At 41.8% G+C, this 20,070-nt stretch overlaps 1 long non-coding RNA gene across 2 annotated transcripts in view; it reads left to right on the plus strand.

The window, feature by feature from the left end:
- Window positions 1-12,133: 12,133 nt before the first annotated feature.
- The window catches only part of LOC138515553 (uncharacterized), a 396,996-nt gene continuing 389,059 nt past the window's right edge, over window positions 12,134-20,070 (plus strand). For both annotated transcript variants that reach the window (XR_011282071.1, XR_011282072.1), the window contains exon 1: window positions 12,134-12,214. This is a non-coding gene — a long non-coding RNA (uncharacterized lncRNA). The remainder of the gene's footprint in view (window positions 12,215-20,070) is intronic.

The raw sequence follows: 20,070 nt of genomic DNA on the forward strand, positions 1-20,070 counted from the left end.
CATTATGATCATCAACATCCTAACGGCCAAGATAAAAGAAGGGGCCCCAAAGCTCTATTTGACTTGTATCGATCTATCTAAGGCTTTTGACAAAATAGACAGAAACCTTCTGTGGGCAAAACTCAAGAGCTGGAACTGTCCACCGCCAGTCCTGGAACCGATAAAAGCGCTGCACACAGACAACACTGTCAGAATCAAACTCAGTCAGGAAGGAATACTGTCAGAAGAAATCAAGATAACACGCGGGGTCAAACAGAGTTGCCCCCTAGCCCGAACCCTTTTCATTTCTTTTCTGAGCGATTTCCAGCACGCTGAAAAAGAAATCAGGTGTTTCCCACCAAAAATAGGCAACACCACGGTACCAAGATTATTTTACGCCGACGATATTATCTTGATAGACAAAACAAAAATAGATCTCCAGCGGAAACTAGACAACCTGGCGAAGTATATCAACCAAAACCGCCTGATCATTAATAAGAACAAAACAAAAGTGTTGATTTTAGAAAAAACACAGAGTTCGAAAAACAAACAACAAACATTCTACCTGAAAAAAGAAAAGCTAGAAACAGTTAAATCGATTAAATACTTAGGAGTCGACCTGGACAGCACAAAAACAGCTCAAACAATGCAGAGGACTCTATGGGAGAAAGCAAAGCGGCTAGCATCACAGACCCGACTGGTCGATAAGAAGTTTGGAAAATTCTCACTGATACCTGCAATCAACTTCTATAAAGGAAAAGTAATCCCCGCTCTGACCTATGGAATGGAAGTATCACTCTCTATGCCAACAAACATCTGGACAAAACTGGAAGGCCTAATATGGAAATCAGTTTTGGGAGTCCCAAATTCTACCTCAATGGCTGCGATAAGAAGGGAGTTGGGCTTGGTATCACTTGAATCCATGGTAGACCAAGCAGCAATGAACTTTTTCAGGAAAATCATCCTGGAGGAGTGCTCCCCAGCCAACGCCATGATCAAAGAGGAGATGGATTTAGCCAAATGTGCAGCCTTGGAAGTATTGAAGGAAAAAAGAAGAGCAAAATTACGAGAAATTGCATGCTCAGAGAAAGAACTAAAAGAAAATCCTGACAGAATAAAGAAAAAAGTAGTCATGATGGACTGGATCAGAACGCTAGATCTCGCAACAAAAAATAAACTCCTCACCCACCTCCCCCCAACTTTCAATAAAGTAAAATTGCCAATCAAATATTGCAAAAAATTCCCAGAAAAAAGGAAACGAAACCTGCTCATAAAAGCAAGATTAAACTTGCTACCTACAAAAGAAATACTTTCGATTAGATCGACCTCAGAGGAGGCAACCTGTCGATTATGTAACAAACCAGATACAAAAGAAACCTTAAAGCACCTGATACTTACCTGTGAAAATAACAAACAGAACAGAAACACGTACCTACTTCCTCTGGCAGAAAATCCATGGATATTCAAAGAAATAGAGTTATGGAATAGACTGATTTCGGAGGAATCCACAAGGTGGTCGATGGCCATGGCGAACCTAATCGAGGCAACTTTTAAGCAGCTAAGAGAAAGCCCGGCAACAGTGACTCCAAGGGTTGTAGAAGATTCGGGCGCAGATGATAGGGAGACCTCGGTCCCAAGGACAAACGAATAAACAACCAACAAACTATCAAACAACCTGGCGCACGAACACTTGGAACAGGGGTGCACAGCCAGGGTCCGTAAATCTGAGGCGAGAAATAGAGACAAAGGAAGAACGACAGAAGGAAACAAAGATAAAGATAAAGAAAGATAAAGAGAAAGATAAAGATAAAGAAGAAGCGCTAAACTGTTCGATAAATTTTTCAGATTGCCTTTTTCTGAAAAAATAAATCAGATAAAAAAAAATAAAAAATTAATTTTTTCATATCGTTGTCCACTGCTATGTATTTCAATTGTGTTTGTTTGCTTTTGTTTGTATGCTTCTTCATTGAAATATGGTTCTGTGCTCGTGGTGTGACTCCATTCACCTCCACAGATATTTAAGAAGTTATTTTTGTTGACATTCCATTTATTGAGAAGTCTTTTTTGTAATTTAGTAGTTCGTTTTGTTAGTGGTTTCATTCTGTTTAAAACTAGAATAAATAACTTCCTTTTGAGAAGGATGGCACTGTCTATGAGAGCTTCTATGATTAATTTTCTATGGTAGGTTTTAAGGGTTGTGCATGATTTCACTCCTGTTTTTATAAGATTCTGAAGGACTCTGTAGCAGAACTTTTTTGTAAAATACTTTTTTTGGTATGGTTACTTGCCACTACATCAAGATTTATAGGAGCAGTATTAGCAGTAGTGGTAGCTGAATTCTTGTTAATCACTTTCTGTTTCATTTTACATTTTGAAAGAAGAGGCAACGTTTTTGTACTGGAAGCTTGTTTTGTTTCACTTAATGACTCTATTAGATCTTTTGTTTGAACTTTTTGTGCAAATTCTGCTAGAGATGGATGCTTATTTTGGACACTTTTATTTTCATTTGCTCTACTTCTGCGTTGCTTTCTACGGACTTGCTTTTTGGTAGGCATTCTTTGGGGTCTGTTGAAAAAAAAAGAAGGTATGGGTTGGGCTGTTCTGCAATGTATGTGTGCTGTGTGCATGAGTGTCTGAGTATGATGGTAAGGATGTATGCGGAGGTGTGTGATTGTGCAATGGGCAGCTACAACTAGTTGGGAAGGCTATTCTTGTATTTGTGTGTTACTATGCTGGGGTTCAGATGATAATACAAAGTAAGCTAGTGGTGAGGAGAAGCACTAACACTAAATCTAATGGTATAGAATTAAAACAGTTCTTTGATCTGCAATACTAACATTCCAGGGGTTGTTTTATGGAATTTGTGTGCCGACAAATGGGGATTTGTGTGCTATTCTCCCCGCAAATCCCTGTTTATGAAATGGGGATTTGTGGGCAGAATGGCGCACAAATCCCCGTTTTTTGGCACACAAATTTCATGAATCAGCCCCACAGTGTGTTTGAGTAACAGTTCGAACATTATGGTAGTGTGTTTATAGCACTGTTGTTAATTTAGACGTTGACTTTTATGGTTTTGTTGAACATAGTGTGTGCATGCAGTTTCCTTTCACTATGTGCAGCATTTATATTTTACTTACAATCTGTTAGTTCAACATGCTTTGCAAATGAGTATAATACTAAGCATATGGAACTCACCTGGTTTCTTAAGGCTGTATTATTGGATGTTAGGAGATAGAAGAAATAATCGTATACTTATTTTGCGATTTTTATAGGGTAAATGGCAGAAACTTTATAGAAAAGCATCAACTGTATGCATTTGTGAAGGTGTGGGTAATAAATCAGAAGGGTGTGATGTAGAGGCAGTGGTGTCATTTCAGCTGGGAGCTTTTTAATGGTAGTGTCTATCTGTGTGAGTGTATAAAGATGCATGATCGTATCCTGGCTGTGTGTAATTTTATAATACACTACTAAGTGTTTTTGTACAATTATACTGTTATTTCTCCCATCTTTTAATATTAAATTAGACTTTTTTAGATAGCTGTGTGTGTAAAAAAAGAATTTAGATAGCAGACAGGTTTGGAAGTGACAGTTGATTATAGCAGATAGGAAAAATAACAGTAAGTTCATTTTATAGGTTATACAGGTTAAGTGGCAGTTACTCTGTTTATATGCATTTATAAGAGTTGTACATGTACTGTGCAGAAAATATGCATACCTGTAGTTTGTATTCATACATGTGGATATGCATGCAGCTACAAGTAGAAATCTTGGAGACTTGTACAATAGTTGTTATAGTAGGTGCTTTGCAATGATATGAGACTTGTACTCAGAGTGATCAACAGTACATTTGAAGTGCTGAAATCTGATGATGGAGTTAGATGTAGAGGTCTTGGATGTGATTGGTGGATGGTTGTGTGACTGCTTAGCTGTATCCAATGAGGGAATGGCACAGAGAGTGATGTGGAAAGGGTAGAAGGGATGTCTAAGTGTTTAGGGCTCCACAGACACTGTGGCTGTCCGTGGACAGGGCGTGCCACATCCGGGGTTTTCCAGCAAATCCAGCATGGAAAGGGGACTGTAGGGATTAGCCAATCAGGTGTTGAGGTTGTGGATTTGTGTTGAAAGAGGCTGTATGTAGTGAAGATGGCAGAGGTGGAACAATTCAAGGTGTTGGTGGTTGTAGATATGTTTGTGCATGGTTTACAGCAGTATGCTCAATGCAGGCATGTGGCAAACAATTTTGATGTTAAAGGAGTGGAGGTGTTGTGGAGCACTGTGCCTGATTGCAATGTACAGGGAATTGTACAAGTATGTGAAGATATGGGCAGGATGAACAGTCCCCATGTGGTAGTTTTGCACTGTGGTGCTTTCCATTTCGTCTATGTCAGTACCCCTACTTTGTTGGCAGATTTGGAACACTTGGTTCAAGCAGTAATGAACATCCTTCCAAATTTTTCTGGATTAGTACCTAGGGCAATATGGGACAATACTTCTGTTTTCTGTCCTCAGCAAAACATTGCTAGGTGTGCAATCAACAAAGGCATGTGTGCTTTCATGCTTAGAGCTGGTATGTTCTTCTGTAATAATGAGAATATTGATTTCAGTAATGCTGTTTATTTTAAAGAAGATGGCATTTCTTTATCTTTTACGGGAAATGCCATGCTGTTTCGGAATGTAAGGGTTCGTTGGAGAAGGTTATGTGAAGATTTTAGGAGTAAAGTAAGAAAAAAAAACCCCAAGAAATACAAAATAACAGGTGTCTGTCAAGCATCTGTAAAAAAACATCTCTTTTCAGAGCCAACCTCAAAGGGGAAATGGGGCACAATATTTAAATTTAAATTCAATACGCTCAGATTTTTTTATATGTCCGCGGACATGGCGGTTTTCCACGGACACTGCGTATTACATACGGGGATTTTGGGGTGGAGAGGCATGCACATGAGAAAGAGTAGAGCAAGGGATTGGTCAATAAAGTTTGACCAATGTGAGTGTTGTGCAAGGAGAGAGTTTGTCAGAAAGTATTTTTCCTGAGAGAAGAACAGATAGCTATGGCTGTGTGTTTTAGAAAACAGATTATCTGGATTTTGGGAGACTCGTGAATACATTGGTTGGAGGTGCATACAGAGCTCTGTGGAGTAGCTGCAGATCTTGGATTCCCTCATGTGGAAGTGCACAGGCATGGAGTGCGTGGAATGAAGTGGCTGGACTTGGTACCACTCTGTGTTACTTTGGAGACACAGCATCATCCAGACATAATTATAATTAATTGTGGAGGGAACAGTTTAGGACATGTGTCTGGAATTTCTGTGCAATTTCCAAAGAAAGAAGGACTTGGGAAGGTTATGCACATGTTTCCAAATTCCCAAGTAATTTTTTCTCGTACTGCGCAGAGACAAATGTGGCTGCGTTCTTCTTCATTTGGTCCACAAATGGAGAAAGCGAGGCACAATGTCAATGAGGCTGTTTGTGCCTTTCTAAGAGATGTTGGCATGTCCACTTTTCACGATGAAAATATTATGTTTTGTGGCAGATACATTTTTCGCAGAGATGGAGTCCATCTTACTTATGCTGGCAATCAGATTTTTCTGAGAAATGTACAAAATGCATTGCAACCTTTTTTGGAATTACAGCCATCCATTTTGCAGTAGGTGTTGACAATTTGAAGTTTTTCAAAAACAAACAAACACCACCAAAAGGCTCTTTCAGAGCCACCACTTCCTCCCAGAGAAAAGTGCAATGGTTATGATAGGGCAGCACCGCAAAATATTATATGTCCGCAAACTGTCTGTGGACTTCTAAAAAATGCACAGGGCCCTGGTCCATTTATTTGCCACTTCTATTTTTAAACGGTGACAGGCGGCTCTGAAAAGAGCCTGTTTTTGTGGGGGGGTTTTGTTGTTTTATATTTTTTTGTTTTTTACACACGACACACTAGGAAAGGAGGGGAACGGAGGGCAAGGAAGGGACACCAACCACAGGGATATGAAAGGGCAGGTGGAGAGAGGAAGATGTAGGTGGGCCTTATTTCGGTAGGTAGCAGACTTTCTCATGCTCTGTGACCGCAGTCTCGAAAGCACTCCGAATACTCTCCCCCCTGCAGAGTACTGTGTCGCAGTACATACACAATATTGTGACCCTTGAAAGGTAAGGGTAACAGCATCATGGATGGCCTGTGAGGCAGCTGGAGGGATGCACTGTCCCACAGGAGTGTCTCTTGTGGTGACAGGACCGGAAACAAAGGATGTTGTAGAGGAACTCAACCTACTACGTTTATCACAAGGTACAACTTTGCGAACAGCCCCACCGTGGAACGACCTTAGGTGTTGCTTCATGGATGTCGTACCAAAGCTGTATGAACCAGGCCTCTCACGACTCAGCACCATTTTGCACTGGTTGCAGTTGACCTTGTTCGCACGTGCTTTTGGCACTCCATCATGAATGGTAAACAACCGCCGCACCCAAGACTCACGGCAAGTGCTGGTAGTAGGGAGTTCAACTACCTCATCCTCTTCATCTGACTCCTCTTCATCCTCACGCCTGTTTACCTCTGCAGGCCCTTGGGGAGGTAGTGGTGATGGAGGGGTTGGGGTTGGTGCTGAGGCACAAGTAGCACCAGCTGGAGCAGCAGCAACCCTAGATGCCATCAGGTCTGATGATGGGAAGCAGCAATAGCAGCAAGATCAGCAAAAGCTAAAATAGACAATGCTCTGTCAGGTAGCCAGAAGCACAATGAGGATGACCTCTGGGGTGTGGCCTTTATAGGGGTGGAGGTGCGTGCTCCGCGGACAGCTTAGCTGTCCGCGGACAGATCGAACACCCCAAAAAGGCTCAAAAAGGTCCAGAAAGTATGTAGAAAGCCAGGGTCATTGTCTGGGACATGTGCAATGGTGCAATTCTACTGTAAAATACTTTGGATTGTCCAGAAAAGTACTTTTAAAATGTTCAGGAACCCGGACAGTGTCCGCAAATCAGGACACACACTCAGCGTGGGTGCGGTCACATGATGACGTCGCGAACACGTCCGCGAATGGGGCAGGTGTCCGCAGGACACCGAATGCGTGGGGACAGTCATGCTCATGTGCACGGATGTTCTACGGACAGTTTTCAGGTCCTCAAACTAATTAAAAGTGAGACACACGTGAGACAGACAGTTACGGACAGGCGCAATGTTCGTAGGATTTATGGGTGTGGTGCGCATGTGCGTAGATGTTCTACAGAGAGTACGGACAGGTATGGTGTCCTTGGGACACCTCCATTATGGTTTATTTCCGGATATTCCGGGCACCGAGTGTGTTCTAAGAACAGTTCCATCTTACTTGCGAACAGTGCAGACAGGTGTAGTGTCCTTAAGACACCTCCATTTTGGTTAATTACGGACATTCTGGAAACCGAGTATGTTCTAAGAACAGTTCCATCTTGCTTGCGTACAGTAGGGACAGGTATAGTGTCCTTAGAACACCGCCATTTTAATTAATTGCGGACATTCCGGACACCGAGTAAGTTCTAAGAACAGTTCCATCTTGCTTGCGAACAGTACGGACAGGTATAGTGTCCTTAGGACACCTCAATTTTGGTTAATTATGGCCATTTACGGACAACAAGTATGTTCTAAGAACAGTTCCATGCTGCTTGCGGACAGTACAGACAGGTATAGTGTCCTTAGGACACCTCCATTTTGGTTAATTACTGACATTCCGGACACCAAGTATGTTCTAAGGACAGTTCCATCTTGCCTGCAGACAGTACGGAAAGGTATAATGTCCTGAGGACACCGCCATTTTGGTTAATTGCAGACTTTCCGGACACTGAGTATGTTCTAAGAACAGTTCCATCTTGCTTGCAAACAGTATGGACAGGTATAGTGACCTTAGGACACCTCCATTTTGGTTAATTACGGACATTCCGAATACCAGGTATGTTCTAAGAACAGTTCCATCTTGCATGCGGACAGCACGGACAGGTATAGTGTCCTTAGGACACTGCCATTTTGGTTAATTCCGGACATTCTGTACACCAAGTATGTTCCAAGGACAAATCCATCTTGCTTGCGGACAGTATAGACAGGTATAATGTCCTTAGGACACCCCCATATTGGTAGATTGTGGTCTTTCCGGACACCCACGCTGTCTGCGGACACCCTAACTGCCTTTTTTTTTAAAGACACAAAGGACTGAATTAAACCACACATAATATTTTTTTTAATTATATACAGCTATAGAATTTATGAAAGAGAAGGGGAAGCAGAAACTGACACAAATACAGGGGAATTAGGGGTTTGGAGAGGATGGATGGGAGGGGATGAAGGGATGGAACAGGTACATGTGGGACAATTATATTTATTTTTTTATTTTATGTGGTCCTCCACAAAATGTTTTATAAGATTGAAATTTTCCATAAGCATATCGATTTTCTGTTCCATGCGCTGCAGAGTATTTTGTAAGGTGTCTTTTGCAATATTATTTTCAATGTTTTTTATAGTCTGTTAAAAAAAAAACGATATATGTTAAGTACACATAAAGTAATGATTATTAATTTGCTTATATAGAGAAGTGTCTACCATTAGTATCACTGTCTTCAGTCAATTCCTCACGTGGGAAATTTTCTTCAAGCCAAATCCAAAGCACTGGACATTTCTGTGTAAAAAAGAATATATTACTTTTAGTGTACCTAATACAGAAAGTTTGGAAATATGTAAGAAAAATGAAGTTCACCTACTAGTTTCTGGTAAATTGTGTTGCTACTGTTATGTAGGTCTGCTGTTGCTCCTAGCTGTGCAGTTTCTGTGAGGAAATTATGTTGGAAGCATATCTTTTTTGTTTTGGTATATTCCATTTTAGTACATATGCTATTTAAATGGACGGTTGATGTGTTACATATATAGGTTCCACTTTTTATTTATTATTACATATAATGTGTTTATGTGCTGTTTTTATAACTTATTCAGTGTTTATATGGCATGATAGAACAATTTAAGACACCCCCTGAGTTTTTCGGTAGTGTTCATGTTGTCCGCCTCCGTCCGCGGACATATGCACAGTCCGCGGGCATCAAAATAACTAGCTGGGGGTTCAGTATATTCTATGTTACATGTATATAAAGTAAGGGAATCCTAGTAAACATGTATCAAATTCACACTATGAATATGTATATTCAGTAAAATAAAATTTGATAAAGGGAGGTTATGGTTAGGTTGCGCTTTTAAAAACCTATGAAATTCAGTAAAAAAATGTTGTTAAAGGGACATTATGGTCAAGTTGCGCTACTAAAAACCTATGAAATTCAGTAAAAAAATCTTTGTTAAAGAGACATTATGGTTAAATTGTGCTATTTAAAACCTATGAAATTCAGTAAAAAATCTTTGTAAAAGTAAAACCGAAAAACCCCTGAAATTCGCTAGTTATGGTAAACTAAGCAACCATGACTCGCACCACCAACATGCATTGCTAAGAATAACACCCAGGACATCAAAGATGACATCACAATTGTCATTGATGACATCACTGATAACATCATACGTGCATGTACTTTTCATGAAAAGTCTGTACAAGGGATTCTTATTATAATGTTGACAAAAAAGTGTCAAGGATCATTGGAATAAATGTCATGAGCTATGTAGTAAATTAAGCAATGCATTGATATAATTAGCATTCTATTATGAAGTTCTTTACAGTATAATAATGTACTCATGTATAAACATAAGCATTGTGTGAAGCATACATGATGGAGGTGCAATATTCATAATCTTCCCATGTTAAATAGTGAAATGCTTTCTTATTGGAGTTTTGTGTACTGTGCAACATGTTATAAGTAGCTAATGAAACCCACTTCCTATATAATTTCATTACTACATACAAAACACAAAGACACAACAACACATACAAATATGAGAATATACAGGGAAAGTGAAGTACGCAAAAAGCAGCAGTAGAACCAGAAATTGTTCATAACATACCTAATTATCTTTATGCACAGAAATGATTGCTCTGCTTCAAACCTACTACTTCCCTATTCATACCTATCACATGATTTGACTGCACCCTAAAGAGAGTAATGCAAATACAAATATGAGCATATCCAGAGAAAGTACAGTAATAAAAAAACAGTAGAACAATAAGAAAGTGTTGATAACCCTACTGATTGTCTTCATACACAGAAAGCATTGCTGTCTTTCAAGTGTGTATTCTCCCTATGTATATGTTTCATATGCTGTGAGTGAACCCCAAATGAATTACTGTAAGAACATATTTGAAGTGTAAGTCTTCAAATATAGTACTTTTCGATTTTCTTGTTCCTATGTATTACTGGCTAAGATATATCACTAAAGGAAAAAAGAGGGAGCCGGACATGTGATGTCATCATTGATGTCATCAGTGACATTTGTGATGTCATCTTTGATGTCCTGGGTGTTAGTCTTAGCAATGCACATTGGTGGGGTGAGTTATGGTTGCTTAGCTTACCATAACCAGCAAATTTCAGGGGTTTTTCTGTTTTACTTTGAACCATAACGTGCCTTTAGCAAAGTTTTTTTACTGAATTTCATAGGTTTTTAGTAGTGCAACTTAACCATAACGTCCCTTTAACTAAGGTTTTTTACTGAATATATACATATATATATATCTATCAATGAAAAAACGTAGTTACGCCTACTTGGGAACGCTTGATTTGAAGCCAGTTAGACTTGCTTTTTTCAGTTCTGACCGTGCTTGGTGCCAAAATGTTTTTGAGCGTAGGTGCTCTGCGAAATGTTAAACTAGATTTCTCACTCAACACTTTGTTAAGGTCAATGGGCCTCATTACGACCCTGGCGCTAAGGGGTCTGCGCCAGCGTTAGCTGCGCGGACCCCTTACCGCCAACTACGAGTTCCTGGAGCGCCATGGTCATTTTTCCGCCCGCTTTTTGCGGGCGGAAAAATCCATGGCGCTCTGGGACCTTGGTGTTAATTACGCCACCGTATTTTACGGTGGCGTAATTAACTCCTTCCCCACTCCCATTGAGCCCTATGGGGCCGAAATGGGAATGGGGAAGGGTAAATGGGTCAATGGGGACTTACCGCCCCGCCGACCTCGGAATGGGGCGGTAAGTCCGCCATCCGCCATGGCGTAAAGGGACTTTGCGCCATGGCCGGAAAGTCCGTCGATGGCGGAAAAAATCCGCCAGGGTCGTAATGAGGGCCAATGTCTGTAGTTAATACTTTCCAGTGTTTCTGCATGATGGGCTTGATTTGCTTCACCTGTTCATTATATCCTGTGATGAACCTAATCACCTTGTCTTTGCATTTTTTAACAGGATAAAGCAGGTCCATTCTTTTGACTTTCTCTGCCTTTTGATGAAACTGCTTCCTATTCTTTTGGCTTCTTTCTGATAATCATCTTCTAAGCTACAAATTCGTTTTGCTCTTAAAAATTCACCATAAGGTATTGACCTCTTATACAGCAAGTTTTCACAAATTTGGAGAATTAGCACTTTATAATAAAGCGAGATTGCACAGTTTGATACATAGATATTTTAAAAATGTATGAAATAACAATATGTTGAACACATTTCACAATATATGTATGTTTCAAGAATATGTTGAAAAAAATGTGAATTAGGCACCAGCATTAGCATGATATCAGACATAGCAATCGATAATGAAGAAATGCATGATTACATAAAGATCATGCATACGAAGACATCATTAGAAAAGTGCTATTAGATGTATGATAAAATGTCAGGATAAAACAGCTGCATTCCTTTGCTTCTGCATGTAACTTGCACCACTGGGGAGCCTTTAGGCTTTATGATAGAAATTGAAATTCGATTCCTAGAAGCCTTATATTATTGATATTGATCACACTGGTGAGATACTCCCGCTAATAAAATGTGAAATAAAATAACAAAGTGAGTGTTGATGAATGCGACTGCTATTGGTCAAATTTCGTGATAAATCTAGTCATGTTTTATCATTAATTTGATGATAAAACAGGTGCTCTACATAGATATAGGGGCACCTTACACCATTTCAGGATGGTGGATTATGGATCCTCTTTAAATCACAGAGTATGAGCAGCAATTCGAGAGCAGCAGGTAGCGGGTCACATGACCCAATGACGCGGTGGGGCGGAGCAGTCGTTTAGCGTTTCAACACACACTTCCTTTTAAAAATGAAAGCAGGTTAGCAGTGAAATGGATAATAAACACCCTGACGAAACTCTTTGAACAAAGCGGAACGCATGGCACAGTCCACACGGGGAGGTGATTTTCATGTTTTTTACACGGTCTGCACAATATTGAAGTAAGAATTTTACAATGTTGATGCTCGTATCATAATGATTGAATAAAAACTTATATTTTTCACCAAGGCGGTCTAGTGTGCTTGGGCAATTTTTGCTACCATACTCATCAGACTTTGTGAGCAGATGGCTGGAGTAAGTAGTACTATACATTTTTTAAATATATATATGTATATATTTTAAACGTTATGGCACAGTGACCACCATTCTTTTCCTGTACATAAGAATGTGGGTTTATAATGGGTGGCTGTGATGAGAGTAAGGGCTGTGAGGGTAGTGAGGGAATGTGACAAATATTAGAGACAGGGCTTTAAGTGGGCCGGGGCCTGCCGGGGCTGGGCCCCGGCAGGCTCCGAAATTTCGTTTTGAGGCGGGGCCCTGCCGGGGCCCACTAATCTCCCCGGGCAGCCCCGGCCACTACACGAAAAGGCATTTTTTTCTACAGCCTGAAGCTCTCGCTCGTGTGCGAGAGCTTCAGGCTTCAGAAAAAAATGTCTTTCAGCTATAATGGTGGCGCCGCACCTGCGAGGCATCCCTTTAATCAAGGGGTGCACGTGGGCCGGCGCCACCATTATGGAGAAACGTGAGGCCGCTGGAAGCAGAGGCCTTGTTTTCTAAATACTGAAGCTCCCGCGGATTCGCGGGAGTTTCAGTCTTTAGGAAAAAGGCCTCTGCTTCCAGTGGCCTCACCCTTTCAGCCTTAATGGTGACGCTGCCCCTCCCCTGCTGGCGAGGGGCAGCACCACCATTAAGGCTGAATAGGCGAGGCGCTGTCCCCTGCCAGGCAAGCCTATACAAAATAAATGCAGAGATCAGCACCCTCTCCCCCATAGGGGGGAGGGTGCTAATCTCTACAAAAGGCTGCCTGGCAGGGGTGCCAGTAGCCCATTGAGCCGGGGCTCGTCAAGGGGGCGTGGCCTAACAGCCCATCAAGACCCCGTTGTTAGGCCACGCCCCGTCGATGGGCCCCGGCTCGATTTGTAGTGCCACTTAAGGCACTGATTAGAGATGATGGAAATGTGATGAGTATGATTGATGCATGGGCATTGATCGCTGTTTTGAGAATGAGGGAGGTGGACATACATTGATGTACTGTGGGACTGTTATGTGGATGAAGGATGAGTTGGTTATGAGGGATTGTGACAAAGATGGGGTGCTGGTTAAAGAGGAATTGTGCTGAAGATGAGGGTTGCAGGAGTATTGATGGACTGTGACGAGGATGAGAGTTACGGTGTAATGAGGGGATGAAATGAGGCTTAGGGTGCACGGATAATGAGGGACTGTGACAAGAGCAAGGGTGGCATCTGAATGTGTTCACTCAGAGCATTTGTTCACATCAAGGGGCATTTCTGTGCACATAAAAGTGCATCCTGAATCATAAAAGGGATGCACCTTTAAATGTGCAGAAATGAGAGTCATCCCCCTGCATCTGTTCGGAAGAGCCTCAGGTGGAGGTACAAATCATATCAACTGCCTTTTTTACCCTGTCATGATTTTTTATTTAAGTGTGACAACCGCAGTTTGAACCATGACTATCACACTTTCATTTCCATTCTCCAAACAGGGATGGAAATTATTTTCTTACAAGCATTTCACACAGACAGGCTCTTAAAGGGTGTGTATTTCTTTTTCTCAAACTAAGGGTCTCATCACGAGTTGGGCGGTAGCCCTAAAATTCAGCGGCAACGGTATCACGGCCACATTTAAGGGCTGGCCCCATCACGAGTTGGGAACTAAATGGGCTGTTTTACCTCCAGCTTTTTTCTGGAGGTGTAAATCCCATTAAACTCCCTGTTTTTGGCGCAATTACTGTCGGCTGTATTAGCGCTCGGTATTTGGGGTGAAAATGCCCCATTGTGTCCAAAGGATCCAATGGAGAATGTGGATTTACTGTTAACGCCCAACCCATGATCCGCCGCTAACAGCACTGGACTGGTTGACGCTAACAAAATTACAGTTGCACAGTATTACATCCAGGATACCGCCAAACTCATAAATGTCTTCTTTTTGGATATCATTTGTTACATCTATTCTGCCAGAGCAATGAGGGACTGTGACAAGGATAAGGTTTTGCACGGATAGTGAGGAACTGTGATTAGGGTGAGGGCTACGGTGGCAATGAGGACATTTGATGAAGATTAGGGACATGGGCTAATGAGGGACTGCAAGGAGGATAACGGGCAATGGGGCAGTGATGGACTGTGATGAGGATGATATGATGGACAAAGGTGTGATTAGGGACTATGAGGAGATTGTGTGATGCATTGGTAATGGGGGACTGTGACATGTTTGGCGATGCATGGGTAACAAGGCAATGCAATGTGGATGAGGGATTTTGGAGTAATGAGGAACTCTGACAAAAATGAGTATTTAGGGGTAGTGATAGACTGTGAAGAGGATACGGGTGCAGGATCATGGAGGATTGTGAGGAGGATGAGGGATGCAGGGGTAATTAGTGACTGTGATGTGGATGAGGTGTTAATGAGGGACTCTGGTGAGGATGATGGATGTGGTGGCATTGCCAGTCTGTGATGCGTGTGTGGGAAGACTGGGTAATGAGAGGCGGTGACAAAGATGAGGGATGCAGTAATAATGACTGACTGCCACAAGTATGAGTGGTGCTGTGATAATGAGGGACTGTGATAGGGATGAGTGGAGGAATGTGGAACTGTGACAAGGATGAGGTTTACAAGAGTTATGAGGGCATTTAACAAGAATAAGGGTAATGGTGGTAATGAAGTACTCTCACCAGGATGAGGGATGCAGGGGTAATGATGGACCGCAGGGAGGGCAAGGGCGACTGGTGTAATTTTTATGATAGATTATTATGACAATTGTGAATAGCTGGTTAAGGGTAATGATGGACTGTGTTGAGCATGACATATACACAGTAAATGAGGGACTGTGGCTAGGATGAGAAATGCAGTGGTAATGAGCGACTGTCATGATAATGTGAAATGCAGAGGTGATTTGGGACTGTGACAAGGATGGGAGATGTCAGGGACATGGCGGGCTATGACAGGAATGGGAAATGTGGGTATAAGAGTAGGGAGGGGCTGTGATGAGAATGAGGCATGCCGAGGTATGGGTAATTAAGGACCGTGATAAGGATGAGTGATGCAGTGGCAACGAGGGACTGTGACATGGGTGGGCAGGCAGGTTTAATTAGAGGACACCTTGTTAATGATGGACTATGATGATGATGGGCATGCCTGTGTAAGGTTGATGAGAAATTGCGACACATGCACTGGTAATAAGGTACTGTGAAAGGGATGAGGGATTCTTTGGTAATGAGGGAATGTTATGAGGATAGAGAATGCAGTGGTAATGAGTGACTGTGACAGGACTGGAGATGCCCTAGTAATGGTGGGTTATGACAAGGAATGGTAGATGCGGGTAAAGGTAATGAGAGACTGTGATGTAAATGAATCATGATGGAGTAAGGGTAATGATGGATTCATTAGTAATGAGGGGCTGTGTCAAGGATGGGGTATGTGAGATAATAAAGGACTTTCTTGCTCTAGAAACTACACTTCCCATACTAGTTTGTAGTTCTTCTCCTTAATACTCTGTAATCTGGCACCTGAGCGCGTGACGGAGGCCAGTCTGTGCCAGTCCATAAATCCCTCCTCCTGTCATTGGATCCCTGATTGTTGATGTGTGCTGTTTTCCTGACTTTTAGTGTTTTCTACAAACTCGAATTTTATACAATTTAATTTTAAATCCTTTTACATCAATTTTACATTTCGTCCCTCTCTGAATTGTACTAAAATTATCTGTTTGCTGTGTTGATCATGACAGGCTTACTTCCAAGTCTGTTTTGATCTTAGTCTGCAGTCTGCATTTGCTGTAGGAACTACACTTTCCATACTAGTTTTCTCTGCAATCAGGCATGTGAGCGACGGCGCGTGAGGGGGGCCGGCCTGTGCCAGTCTGTGTAAGGTCTGTGTCCTGTTTCTTGATTTCCTCTCTCAGAACCGTTCCCTGATGCTGTCCCATATCTTGGTAAAAGCAGACTTTGTTGGAACCTTCCTTCTTCGGTTCCGCATGCCTTCTCGACTCGTCAGTCACCTGCTAAGTGTACCCCTCCCAGCGCCGCTTCTGGAGCATGGAGAGCTATGACCTCTGCAATGAGACACCCTTCAAATGCTCACCTGCGTATCAGGCTTCTGAACTCGCGCTCCTTGGTCAAACATGCTGTGGAGGTTGCTGACCTTATCTGCACTCAGACACCTGATATACTTTGTATCACACAGACTCGGCTGTCTAATGTTACCAACCATGCAGCTTTATCTGCGACCCCGCCTGGCTTTCAATTGTTGCACACCGATTGGAAGTGCAGCAGGGGGGTGGTACTGCCATCATTATAAAATACTCCATGACTGCTTATAAATGTAATACTACCCTTATTGGTACCTGCGAACATATCGCCACAATAATTATTGTAGATGCTAATGCAACTATTTGTTTTATAAATATTTAGCAGCCTCCTATGCCTATGCCTCTCTTTGAGGAACAACTCCTTATGATCCTTGGCGACTTTGTAAATACTGCTTTTCATGTTGTAGTCCTCAGTGATTTTAACCTTTGGGCCTCTCACACTGACGATAACCAAGCAACCAACCTAGCCCTCTCCTTAGAAGCCTATGACCTGCATCAACATATCAAGACACTCACTCGCAACGATGGTCATAGTCTTGATTGTGTTCTCTCTCAACACCTCACCCTGCATAATTTTGACATCATGAGTTGACCATAGCCTTATCACATTCTCCTGGACCTGCCCTCAAAATTTGCTCGGCTGCATACTAATGCTAGGGTTCAAAGAACTGTCAGGAACTATCACAAAATTACTCTAGATGAAGTATTTGAACTTTGCCTCTCCTTTGCTTGCCGATCTCCCCCACTCTATTTTTACAGATATTCTGGTTGACCAGTATAACAAAATCATCTCTACAATAACCAACACCCTGCTCCCCCACCCCCACTTAGTTGAAACTGTGAAATCTGAAACTTTGGGTAAATCCTGGTTCTCTGAGGAGATCCTTACTTTAACAGAGACAAAAAGAACAGGCTTAGCAGAAAACTCTCGAATCATACTACTCGGCAGCAACTAAATATAAGCTCGGAATTATCGACTGCCCTCCTACCAAAATCAAAGAATCATTTTCCTGTCTGACCCCTTTCGTCACACATCTGGTGAATTCATCCTTTGCTACCTCTACAGTTCCCCAATTGTTGAATAAGGTATGGATTTCTCCTGTGCTTAAAAAGGCCTCCCTTGATCCTTCCTTAGTCACTAATTATCGTCTCATTACTAATACTACTTTTCTTATGAAGATTCTTGACAGGGTTGCCTATTAAATTCAATCATATATTGAAACTAATAACCTGTTCGGGTTGGACTGCCCTTTCCGGGGTGGGACCAAGCCTGATTTGCATATGGTCTTTCCCCCTTCTTTAATGACTTGGAAGGCTGAGGAGCAATGGTTTGGAGGGTTGCCCAGAGCTGCGCAAATTGTTAAGATTAATTCTAAACCTTCCAGCCATAACTTTTTGTCTTGCAATATTTTACATTACAAATTTAGTTTATTCAGATTCATATGCTTACTCTTAACATTACACAATACGAGTGTTCTGCTAATTCATCTGCTTATGTTTGTTCATAATAGTACACATAACCAGTATTTTGCTTATTAATATGCTTGTGTCAGTTCGTGATAATGCACATTTCACATATTCACTATAGATATATTACAATTTGTTTACAACCTAATATCTCGAGTTTGGGCGGTTTGATTTTCAACATCTTTGAAGCATAAACAACTTCACAGTAAAGTCCATATCTGTGCCAACAATCTCAAAAATCGAGGTGGCCAATTTTGAGAAATCAGGTTCATAACTTTTCATTTCCATTTTCATTTCCCTATGGTGATCTCCACTAAATGAACGTGGAAAAATACGTTCATACTTCTTATAATGTGTGGTTGAGGGTATGGATTTCTAACTCATTTGGCATGCTGCTCAATAGGATTTTTCTGGTTCAGTAGTTTCCCAAATTCGGTGAAGATCCATCTATGGGTTCAAGTTATAGAGGCATGTATTTTTTTCCATGTTAACATAGAATCTGCATTGTCACCTTAACTCTTATAGTACACAAATGTACTCAATGGGACGTATGGGGTAATGCACAATCAAATATGTGCAAGCTATGGTTTCAAAAGAAACCAAAATGGTGCCTTGGCTGTTGTAATAAATATATATAACTCAGCCATCGAAATGCACTACACATGATCTTTCCTGTTATGCTGATTGCCACAGAAAATTGGGTCTTCACATTTATTTTTAGCATGGTCAAATATTATTTTGGTGTTTGGCTGTTACAATGAATTTAAAGTCACCACAAGAAGATTAGTGCCGAACTTTTTCTGTTTCTTGCCATTAGTCATGTTCTACCTGAAGCATGGGTAAATGCAAGCCATTTGTATATGTGGAAGAAAGAGCAGTGCATGACAATGCTTGAGTTATAGTTGCATGTCCATGGCTGTTGTACAACTATGCATGCTTTCGAAACTATGAAATTGTGAGTTTTATGTGTCTTGTGTGGCAACCATAACGGCCCTTTGAGAAAGATTTTTAATGAATGTGAATGCATTTGTTAAGGAGCACGTAATCATAATCTATCTAATAAATGTTTTCATTGAACCCCAAAGGCTTTTTAAGGCTAGAAAATATTATATCCACAGGGTGTGTAGCCTGTGGTCATGCTGGGTAGGTACTATGTGTGCTGTAAGGCTTATGAACATACCCTGGACTCCCCAGTCCTGGACACTCTCAAACAACATATGGGGCCATTGGCATTACCCACAGCCAATCACAGTATCCGTTTTGACATGGGGCATGAAACACATCCAATATGCATGCCCAGGGGATCCTTGGACAGAGGCAAGGCCTTGTTGGGAAGGGAGTAAACCCATCCCACCTCCATAGGCGCTTTAGAGTGAGGCGAGCCCCATTGAGAGAATTGTAGTACACCAGGATGGAGGGGAGCTTCCTAAAGGCTTCCGCACGATCATACTATTGTACACAGCTCAGATGGTTAGACATAGTACACCTATATAAGCAGACGCCATTTTGACATAATTAAGTAGCCTTAGTTGAAGAATGAGGCCTGCACGACCGTGCAATATTTAGTGCGTTAGACACAGGCCACAAGCTTGAAGGAGAAATACGAACAGGCCCAAGCGCTGACGTGAGAGGCCCATACTGCTAACTTGCACAGAAATCCCTCTTTGTTCTAAGATTGTTGCCAATATGTTTGTTTTAAAGAAAGAGCATGCCCTGCAAGTCCACAAGACAATGCTGGGCGCCTTGATTTACGTGTTATCACAAACATGCCGAAATAAGGGCTCTGACCCCCACCTAGCCAACTATGAGTTATAGCCCCTGTCTCTGCCCCAGCCCAGAGACCCCTGAATTCCAAGATACTAGTTGGCCCCAGACCACTGACCATAAACCAAGCAAACAAAAAAGATCTAAGAACACGGTTGTCCCACCTTTATTTCATGAGGCATGATTTGTAATGTGAGGCACAGGCAGGGATACATTATAGTTCAAATGCGAGGGTGGAAGCCTTGGAAGCCCAGAGACGCGATCGGGATGAGAGAAATACGTGTCTGTGTGTGGGGGTCAGTGTTATCTCAAGACTCCCACTGTGCCAGTCTGTGCACCTGTGCACATGCCAGGTGCACTGTATAATGATAGAGTAGCATTGTTAGCATTTGTAACTAATTGTTTCTTCGGTCTTGGTTTCCTGGA

This window comes from Ambystoma mexicanum, chromosome 6q, assembly GCF_040938575.1.
Source record: "Ambystoma mexicanum isolate Mex_15411 chromosome 6q, UKY_AmexF1_1, whole genome shotgun sequence".
Lineage (NCBI taxonomy): Eukaryota > Metazoa > Chordata > Amphibia > Caudata > Ambystomatidae > Ambystoma > Ambystoma mexicanum.